Source organism: Syngnathus scovelli, chromosome 5 (genome assembly GCF_024217435.2).
Source record: "Syngnathus scovelli strain Florida chromosome 5, RoL_Ssco_1.2, whole genome shotgun sequence".
In the NCBI taxonomy this organism is placed as follows: domain Eukaryota; kingdom Metazoa; phylum Chordata; class Actinopteri; order Syngnathiformes; family Syngnathidae; genus Syngnathus; species Syngnathus scovelli.
This window is the reverse complement of record NC_090851.1, coordinates 14,135,643-14,145,814: the sequence shown is the minus strand read 5'-3', so window position 1 is coordinate 14,145,814 and position 10,172 is coordinate 14,135,643.

The window sequence follows — 10,172 nt, the reverse complement described above, 5'->3', positions numbered from 1 at the left end:
TTATTGCACAGAATGCTTGCTGTTTCGCCTTGCAGACATCACCCACTCCACAACAAGTCAAACGATGCTGTCTGGAGCTTCCTGACCTTCTACACCTCTGGGAATCCAAGAAAGTTGATAGCTCAATCTATTTTGTTGATGTCTGCACATAGCATTTTGTCCTTGCACTCTTTTCGTTTCTCATGGCATCCTGTCTGCGACTTCTAGTTTCACATAGAATCTCGTTTCTTCTCTCATGAGACAAAGCCCACGCTTCCCCCCCCCCCCCACCTATCAGGGGCTAGTCTCACATTGTAGGTAGGGCATTCCTAAATAAAAAGAGAGGAGTGTAAACAGACCTTTAGTGTAGTCGGATTGATGTAAGTCTGAATGCACTCCTCGCAAGAAAAGACTCAACATTCTGCCTCACTGGTTTTGTCTGCTGATCCTTTTGGTGATTTTGAACCTAACAGTGTCTTTAGAATCAAGGCCAACTGAGGTGACCAGATTGATGCAGGTGAAGCTTGATCTGGAGCCTTAACCAGATAGTTAGTACCTTGGTCTGTGTTATATACAAAGGAAGTACTATGAAATGGAAGCACTGGCCTTTGGATACTATTTATTTGTAGTGACAGTTTGGTTCTCCTTAGACATTGCCCTGCAGGAGAGGTCAACCGTGATGCATAGCTCTGTGTCTTTCTTGTGTGCAAAATAAGGAGGTGCAGGAGACTCTCTCTTTGCATAACATTTGGTTAAAAGGCAGCTGGCACTCAGATGTGATTACACACCTACTAAGCCTGTGCATAATTCATGTCACCATTTAAATCCCTTAAAATTAATTTAGTCGTCAATATAATACTCACCATTATCGATCAACTTTACTATAATTGCGGCTTTAGCAACTAAAAGATTTCCTGCTGGGTGGTTACTGATGCAAGCAGAGCAGCAAGGTATCACTAAGAGTTGGTAAAACTCACAAGGGTAAATTTGCCATAGGTTATACAGTAATCCCTCGTTTATCGTGGATAATTGGTTCCAAGATCACCCGTGATAGGTGAAAATCTGAGATGTAGAGAAAATATATTGTTACAATATCCATAAAAGACTTTTATGAACCTTTATTGTATTTTATTGTATTTTTAAACACTGTATATAGTACTTTTAAAAGTTTTTTAAAAGTACTATATACCTTTTAGTAAACATTTAAAGTCAAACTGATTTTTATAAATATTCTTTATTTAAATAAATAGGAAAATAAAGAAAAAAATAAGACTAAAATATATACAATACCCGCACAAAACCTTTATAAACCTTTATGGTAGTTTTATCCACTTTATTTTTTTTAAACACTTTTTGTAGTTTTAAACACTTTTGTAAAATTTTTAAAGTCAAACTGGCTTGCAGAAACATTCTTATTTATTTAAACAAATAAGAAAATAAATATTAGTAAACATATTGTCACGATATCCGCACAAGACTTTTATGAACCTTTTTTGAAGTGTAAACATGTCTGGCTCCTCTCTGCTCTTGCGTGCTGGCCGACTGACGCGGCCCGGCGCGATGCACATCCGCACAAGACTTTTATAATTTTATTTTGATACACTCTATTATACTTTTAAATATGTTATTGTATTTTAAACACTTTTTAAAACATTTTAAAATATCACATCCCCTCTCTGCTCTTGCGTGCTGGCCGACTGACGCGCCCCCACGCGAGCTCATCCGCACAAGACTTTTATAATTTTATTTTTAAACACTTTATTGTATTTTTAAACATTTAAACATTTTGAAGTGTAAATGTGTGCTCTTGCGGTGCTGACCGGCTGACGCACTCCGGCAGCCCAGCGCGAGGGCATCCGCACATTGCTCAGAGGCAGACCCTGTGATGAGTACTCATTGTACTCAATAATATTTTCCCAATTCTTGGACGGCAGTGCTTTTTTCCTATGTGCATGGTTACGCTCACTGCCGTTGTCCCGACTGTTTCTGCACGGTGGTGCATTTTTCCTTCGTGTGCAGCTGTGTCACATCTCTGCTCTCGCCCTGCTGGCCTATGGCATCACACGCTCTCCATTTTTGTGTTTGACAATTTCAAGTCAAGTCAAGTCAAGTTTATTTGTATAGCCCTAAATCACAAACAGTCTCAAAGGGCTTCACATAGCCAAAATTGACAATTATTCTCAAAGCATCCCCTGATCATAAGCTCCCAAAAGGGCAAGGAAAAACTCAAAAAACCCCTACCAGGGGAAAATGAGAAACCTTGAGAAGGGACCACAGATGGAAGGATCCCCCTTTCAGGATCACCAGGTTATAATGGATGCAGAGAGTACACAAGTAATACATAATATGAAAATCAATGAAAAAAAATGGATGTCGGAGGTGTCCTCGATTGTCCTGGCAGTGTCCTCAAGGGGGCCGAGCCGCAGCTCCCCCATCCCGAACTGGTCCCCGAGAATCCAGCCAGCCGCTATCCGCTTTTGAGCCACCTAACCCCCTCCCCAGCCGGGGAGGAGGTGGGCAGAGAGAACAGAACAAACTCCGGCCAAATCGGCCATCACAAGTTAGTTAAAGGCCATCTCATAGAAATGTGTCTTTAAACGTGTCTTAAATGTTTCTACTGAGGTAGTAGTTCTAATATCCATTGGTAGGGCATTCCAAAGCTCTGGAGCCCGAATAGAGAATGCTCTAGACCCTGCAGACATTTTCTTGGCCCTCAGTATAACTAAAAGACTAGCGTTTTGCGAACGAAGGTTACGAGACGGAACATAAGGAACGACTAGGTCGACGAGATATGAAGGCGCTAAGCCATGCAGTGCTTTATAGGTTAGTAGAAGAACCTTGAAGTCACATCTTAAATGGACCGGGAGCCAATGTAATTCGGCTAATATTGGGGTAATGTGATCAAATTTTCTTGACCGTGAGAGCAGCCTCGCAGCGGCATTTTGCACTAACTGTAGACTTTTAATACTGGATTTAGGAAGACCAGAGAATAATACATTACAGTAGTCCAGGCGCGACGTGACGAACGCATGTATAATAGTTTCCGCATCCCCAGTCGAGAGGATAGGACGAATCTTAGCAATATTACGAAGGTGAAAAAACGCAATCCTGGTTATATTCTTAATGTGTTTTTGAAAGGAGAGCGTTTGGTCAAATATTACCCCGAGATTAGTTACCGTATCACTCTGAGTGATAGTACGGTTATCTATAGTTATAGTGGTTTCCTTAAATAAATGTTGATAACGAGTAGGACCAATTATCAACATCTCAGTTTTATCCGGGTTAAGACGAAGGAAGTTGAGAGACATCCATTGTTTAATCTCCGCAAGGCACGCCTCGAGATTACAGCAGTCCTGTGGATCTGTCATCGATAACGGCATATATAATTGGGTGTCATCCGCGTAGCATTGAAAACTAATATTATATTTACGTATTATGCCCCCAAGCGGAATCATATAAATATTAAATAAAATCGGTCCGAGTACCGATCCCTGTGGGACACCACAAGTAACATTATAAAGCTCAGAGGACGTATTACCATGGACCACTCGGTGCGTCCTGCCTGATAGATAGGAATTGAACCAGCTTAGTGCTGACCCTGAGATACCAACACAACTTTTAAGACGCCCTAATAAAATATCGAAGTCTACAGTGTCAAAGGCAGCACTAAGATCAAGTAGTAACAATACAGACGACGCATTTGAATCCATAGCTATGAGGAGATCATTAGTCAATTTAGCAAGTGCTGTCTCTGTAGAATGATTGGCTCTAAAACCAGACTGAAAAGAGTCATATCGATTATTATCGACCATGTAATCAATAAGCTGCTGTGCTACTACTTTTTCGAGAAGTTTTGCTATGAATGGGAGGTTTGAAACTGGCCTATAATTACTGAGACAGTCCGGGTCAAGATTTGCTCGCTTAAGTAGTGGTTTAATAATAGCGGTTTTAAAGGCCATTGGCACTATCCCAGAGGAAACAGACAGATTGATTATATTTAAGATGGACGGTCCTAAAATTGGAAATAATTCTTTAAGTAGTTTGGCTGGAAGCGGGTCGAGTAAACATGTTGTTTGTTTAGCCGTACTAACCAATTTTGTAAGCATTTCAAGGGACACGCTTTTAAAATTTGAGAGGGTTATTGCATGATCCCCAGCGCTAGTAACCGGCGGAGCGATTGGCATGGTATTCTTGATCTCGTCCCTAATGGACTCAATCTTTTGAGCAAAAAATTTCCATCTTTAGAAGCTAGGTTGCTTTTCTTTCTTTTACTTTTTTGAAGTTCGCACTCGCATTCTGCACTAGGTGCGTCCATTGACCACTCACACAGTCGGAAAACTATTTGCACCAAAAAGTAACGACCAGTGTGAGAGGGTGCAAGGAGTAGATGGTAGCATAGCATTTTTCACTGTTAAGTGAACATGGAATAAGTCTAAAACATGAAATAAATTAAACAATTAAACTCAAAATGTGCATTTAGTCATTGAGTTAAGTCTGTCAAATTTTGAAGTTGTGCTTTGATTATCATTTAAGATGAATACCAATAGATCAATGAATAATTGATTTATTAGATGGGGTACCAGCATTTTGAAACAGACATGGCAGTAAGTATGTATGTAACTGCTTCCTTTATTTTCTATACAGTATACTAAGCGCTGTGATACATTTTAAAATTCCCAAAACAAACTTGTGCATTCCGCAGCAGACTGTTTTTTTGCTCAGGTTTTCAGCATGACCAACTGATTGCTGATCACCGTGGCATAGAAACGCAATTCCACACACACACGAGCTGTGTCCAAATTCACAGGTTCCGTCCTCAGAATGTCCTTTTTTCTGCAGTTTTTTTTCAGGCTACATGACGTCATTTCTGGAGCGACCCGACAGCACGTCACGTGACACATGAATGCAGCCTCAAAACTGGCCTTCTTTTCTCTGGTGACGGGCTTGTTTCTTATATTTACTTTTTAAAATTTAGAGGGGATTAACAGTGAAAGTATGGTGCTTTTATAGCCGATTTAATCTGAACCTCAGAACACTTTTTGGTTATAGTCTTTGATTTACTTTGATCATGCTCCTAGTATAAACTGGTGATTTATAAGTGTGTGCACGTGTATGCGTGTACACATTAACAGACATGTTAGCAGGGGTGACATTCCCATAGCAGGCAACGCACTGACTAATTTCTAACCTGTGTAACCTGTATGCAGTTATGAAGAATGGCCCAGAACCAAAAACAACCCCTTTGGAAATGGAATGATTGGAATGAAACAATATATCAAGAACAAACCGTAAAAATGGGGAATCAAGGTCTGGTGTTACTGGACTAGTCTATGACTTTGAAGTATAGACTGGAAAAGGGACTGTCCCCAGTGAGCGTGGACTTGGTATTGCAGGTGAAGTTGTGCTTCGTCTCATATCAGACATTCCAAACAGACTAAACTACTAATTTTTCTTCAACACCTGGTTCACTTCCCCTGAACTCATTGTGGAACTGAAGAAAATGGGAATTGTAATAGTTGTTACCATCAATTGTAACCGTCTCCGTGGATGTACCCTCAAGATTGACAAGGAACTGTCAAAGGCTGGGTTTAGTGGTATTTTTTTTGCTGGTTATTCTTTTTTTCTTGATGTTAATACTCCCCAAGGTCATTGTGCTAAATGTTATCCACTGCAATCCTTGCCGTTTGTTTTTTTGAACATACCATAAAAGGGTAATATCTACTGATCAGGTGATTGTGGTGGTGTAAGTGGAGTTGTTTTTTGCATTTCTTGATGATAATACTCCAAAGTACACTCTGCTAAAAGCTCTCCACAGGAATCATTGCTGTTTATTTTAAACTAGCCTTCTGAACATATCATAAAACAGTAACATTTTGGTGAGGTGGTTGCTCAACCTTGAAACTTGGAATGATAAACAATAATACCATGCAAAAAATTATCTAATGTGGGCTCTGGTTGGTAACAGGTTACATGGCTGCTCAAAACTAAAATACTTAATACATTTTTCAGTAACTGCTGTGTACGATGATACTCGGTTGGTTTAAGTATGAGACTACAATAACCACACAGTTCTCAATCTATTACAGTAAAATAGACTGGACTAATATAATAATAAAATATAGATAATTATAAAACTTACATGATTAACACATACGGTCAAATGGCAGCCACATGCGAGATAGTACATGGAGTTGGCCTTAAACCCTCCTATCGTCCTAGGGTTCAATTTGACTCCATTCAATGTTTATCATTCAAAAAATAGTAGTTGACTTTGATTTTTTTGCTTCATATTTCATGACTTTTCCTAAATTGATGGGGACAACTGATCTGTCATAAATGTTTTATGATGATATTTTTTCAATGTGCTGAACACATATTGCACACATTGGTCGTCCTATGGGGTCAGTTTGACCCCAAGTTGCTTAAGCTGTTACAACTTCTCTGTCAGTGTGTGTGACCTAACATTCCAACAGCTGCAGGTACAGAGTTGATACATTTGAGTTGATACATTTTATTTATTGTATTTTATTTGTTTAATTTTATTTGTTGAATTTCTCAATTACCACGCACACTTTGAGATTTCCGGTGCCATGGGTATGCAAGTGTGTGTGTGTGTGTGTGTGTGTGTGTGTGTGTGTGTGTGTGTGCGTGCGTGCGTGCGTGCGTGCGTGCGTGCGTGCGTGCGTGCGTGCGTGCGTGCGTGCGTGTGTGTGTGTGTGTGTGCATGCGTGAGTGTGTGTCCTACTGTACTCACACTTGCCAAAGGATATTGATGGTTCATGCAATATCATATTCCATCCATCCATTCATCCATTTACTATACTGCTTGTCCCCACAGGGGTCGCGGGCGTGCTGGAGCCTATTCCAGCAGTTATCGGGCAGTAGGCGGGGTACACCCTGAAGTGGTTTCCAGCCAATCACAGGGCACACACAGAGACGAACAACCATTCAAGATAAATTAATTGTAATTTAAAGATTTGACCTAAGGGTGGCGCTCGAGAGGTCAGCTCACTGATTTTCATGGGGTTATTTATGTCTTCAACAATTAAACAAAGTGCCTTTCACAAATAGTTGGCCAACAAAATTCTGTAAATTATTTTCTATAGGTAAAGTGCCTGGGGTCAAATTGACCCCAAGGACCAAATGTGTGATTATTTTTTAGGATGATAGTCAAAGTCTCCTTTATTGTCAATTCCTCCGCATGTCAAGACACACAAAGAGATCGAAATTACGTTTCTCACTATCCCAGGGTGACAAGACAGAGTTCACAACGCACATACAAGTAAACAACACAGGAAAAATAACACAAGAAGTCAACATCAATGAACAATAAGCGTGATAGCTAGCCGCTCCCGATGCACAGCAGAGTCCGGTAAGATGACAGTCAACCAGGCCACTGTGAACACAAGCACGCAGCAGGCACGCACTGTCCGGTTTGTGGATCCTATCAGGCGAACGCAACCCATCTTGTCGTTCCGCGAACGAACGTACGCCAGGAGAATGGAAGGCACGGCTGGGCGAGCTGGGTTGGCCGCAAGCCTGGCCCGACGTCTCCGCGCTGGCCCGTCTTCCGCTGCCTCGCAGACCCGCTGCCGACGCATCCCAACAATGCTACAGGACGGAGCAGTCCGAGCTCACGACGCAGTCCAACCGGGGGAGGAAGAGCAGGCCAGTCCGGCGTCGCTCCATGACGAAGCAGTCCGAGCACTTTAATCTCTCCGCACCAAAGTCCAGAACGCCATAAAACCCACTTTCGCCGATGTTGAGCAGAACATGCCCGCCGCACTAGTAGCACGACGTATCACACGAGACGAACACACACAAAACTGCCGGACAAACACTCAGTAAACACTCACAAAACACCGAACGGGACAGAGAGTGGCCGCTGCGTGTGCACGCGCCGCCATCTTGAGGGTTAATCTGAAATAATCAAATGAGCAGGAAGGGGTTTTGACTTATTTGTAAGTTTCATCAACTGATCATCATCATCGGACTCTTCAGTGGCATTGCAATATGCAATATGTCATGGGATCATGACTGATGACGGTTCTGTTTTTTGTAGAACTTCCTCTGAGGTTTTGATACCATATGAGCTGTGGTAAGCATACCGCATTCTATATATTCATCTGCTTATTTTCCCTTCAACTTGTCCAGTTAGGGGTCACCACAGCGCATCACCGCACCAGACTGATCCATCATTCCTATCATCATCTTCCATTCCAAGTCTATTTATCTTCTACTCTGTAACACCAACTGCCTTCCCTCACTGAATCAACCAACTTTTTTTTCCATCTTTCTTGAGTTTTCTTGCCTGACAGCTCCTAACTCATCACCCTTCTATGGTTCTATCCTTCCTTTGGATGTGTCAGAACCATTTAAGTCTGTTATCTCTAATTTTGCCACTAAAACATCTAGGCTGTCCCTCAGTTGAGCTCATTTCTAACAAACTCGGTCATTCCTTTAGCCAACATCAAAATCTTCATTGCTGTCATATCCATCTCTGCCTCCTGTTGTCTTTTTATTGCTAGAGCCCTAAATCATGGCTGACCGCACCACTGCCTTGTAAACCTTTCCCTTCGTCCAAGAAGATACTCTTCTGTCACATAATGCAGCTGACACGTTCCTCCACTTTTCTCCACACTCACCATTGTGCTGGACTGCTGACCTAAAGCCATGCTATCTCTTCTTCCTGTATCCTCACGCCTCCCCCCTCACTACTCTCCATTTATGACAAATACTTGTACTTTGAACGGATCCATACTATAATGTCATCTTTTTTCATCAGATGTACTGTGCTAGTTCTACACCAGATTGCAATGTGACCGCATTTCGTCAGCTGCATTTTAATACACTATGTAATTAAATCTTAGTGGGGTTTTAATGAGATGCAGATGAGCCAGCTGACTCTCTTTGAAGGTACATGTCGTCAGTTAAGGATATGTATGGGGGGAGGGGGGGAGGAACATTGCATAGATGTGACTGAAGCAAAGGGACTTTTACAGAAAGAAAATGAAAAGTCATCACATTTACTGTTCTGAAACTATGAGCAGCATGTGAGGGAAGATACTGCATCTTTGCCTTTCAAAACGACATCTTACTCTTAGCTATTTATCATCCATCTATCCATCTATCCATTTTCTGTACCGCTTTATCCCCACAGGGGTCGCGGGCATGCTGAAGCCTATCCCAGCAGTCATTGGGTAGTAAGCGAGGGAAACCCTGAACCGGTTGCCAGCCAATCTTCAAGGTACACAGACACGAACAACCATCCACACTCACACCTAGGGGCAATTTGGAGTGCTCAATCAACCTATCAAACATGTTTTTGGGATGTGCGAGGAAATCGGAGTGCCCGGAGAAAACACAGGCGGGCACGGGGAGAACATGCAAACTCCACACAGGGAGGGGCGGAGGTGGAATTGAACCCACACCCTCCTTACTGTGAGGCGGACGTCCTAACCAGTGCTCCACTGGCGGCGGACACCCTGAACTGGTTGCCAGCCATTTATTATTGTTATTATTGTCCATCCATCCATTTTCTATACCGCTTGTCCCCACGGGGGTCTCAGCTGTCATCGGGCAGAAGGCAGGGGACAACCTGAACCGGTTTCCAGCCAGTCGCAGGGCACACAGAGACAAATAACCATCCACACTCGCACTCCCACCTGGGGGCAATTTTGGAGTGCTCAATCGGCCTACCAAGCATCTTCTTGGGATCTGGGAGGAAACCCGAGTGCCCAGATAAAACCTATGCGGGCACAGGGAGAGCATGCAAACTCCACACATGGAAGGTGGAATCGAACCATTATGAATAATGAAGTGAACAAGTTAATTGTAAAATTTGTGTAGAAAATGAACTTTCCCAGAGTATTAGACATGTTCAATAAATACTGTTCCAAACATGTTCAATAAATGCTGTTCCAATTTCAAAAACATAATCGTGTAAATAATTGTAATTTCAATAATGAACAAAATAAGGGTGATTATGATTTTTACCCATGATCAAGCAGCCCTCCGCCGGATTAACACAAACAAACTGACTATTGACAACGACGAGTTTATTTTGAGGGCCCATTTTGTTTCTTTAATGGTTTTGTGAAATATTTTTTGAGCATTACTACTTTGCGCACTTGCCATCACTGCAATTCAACTCATAATTTAGGGATTTAATACAGGCACACACACAATGTCTC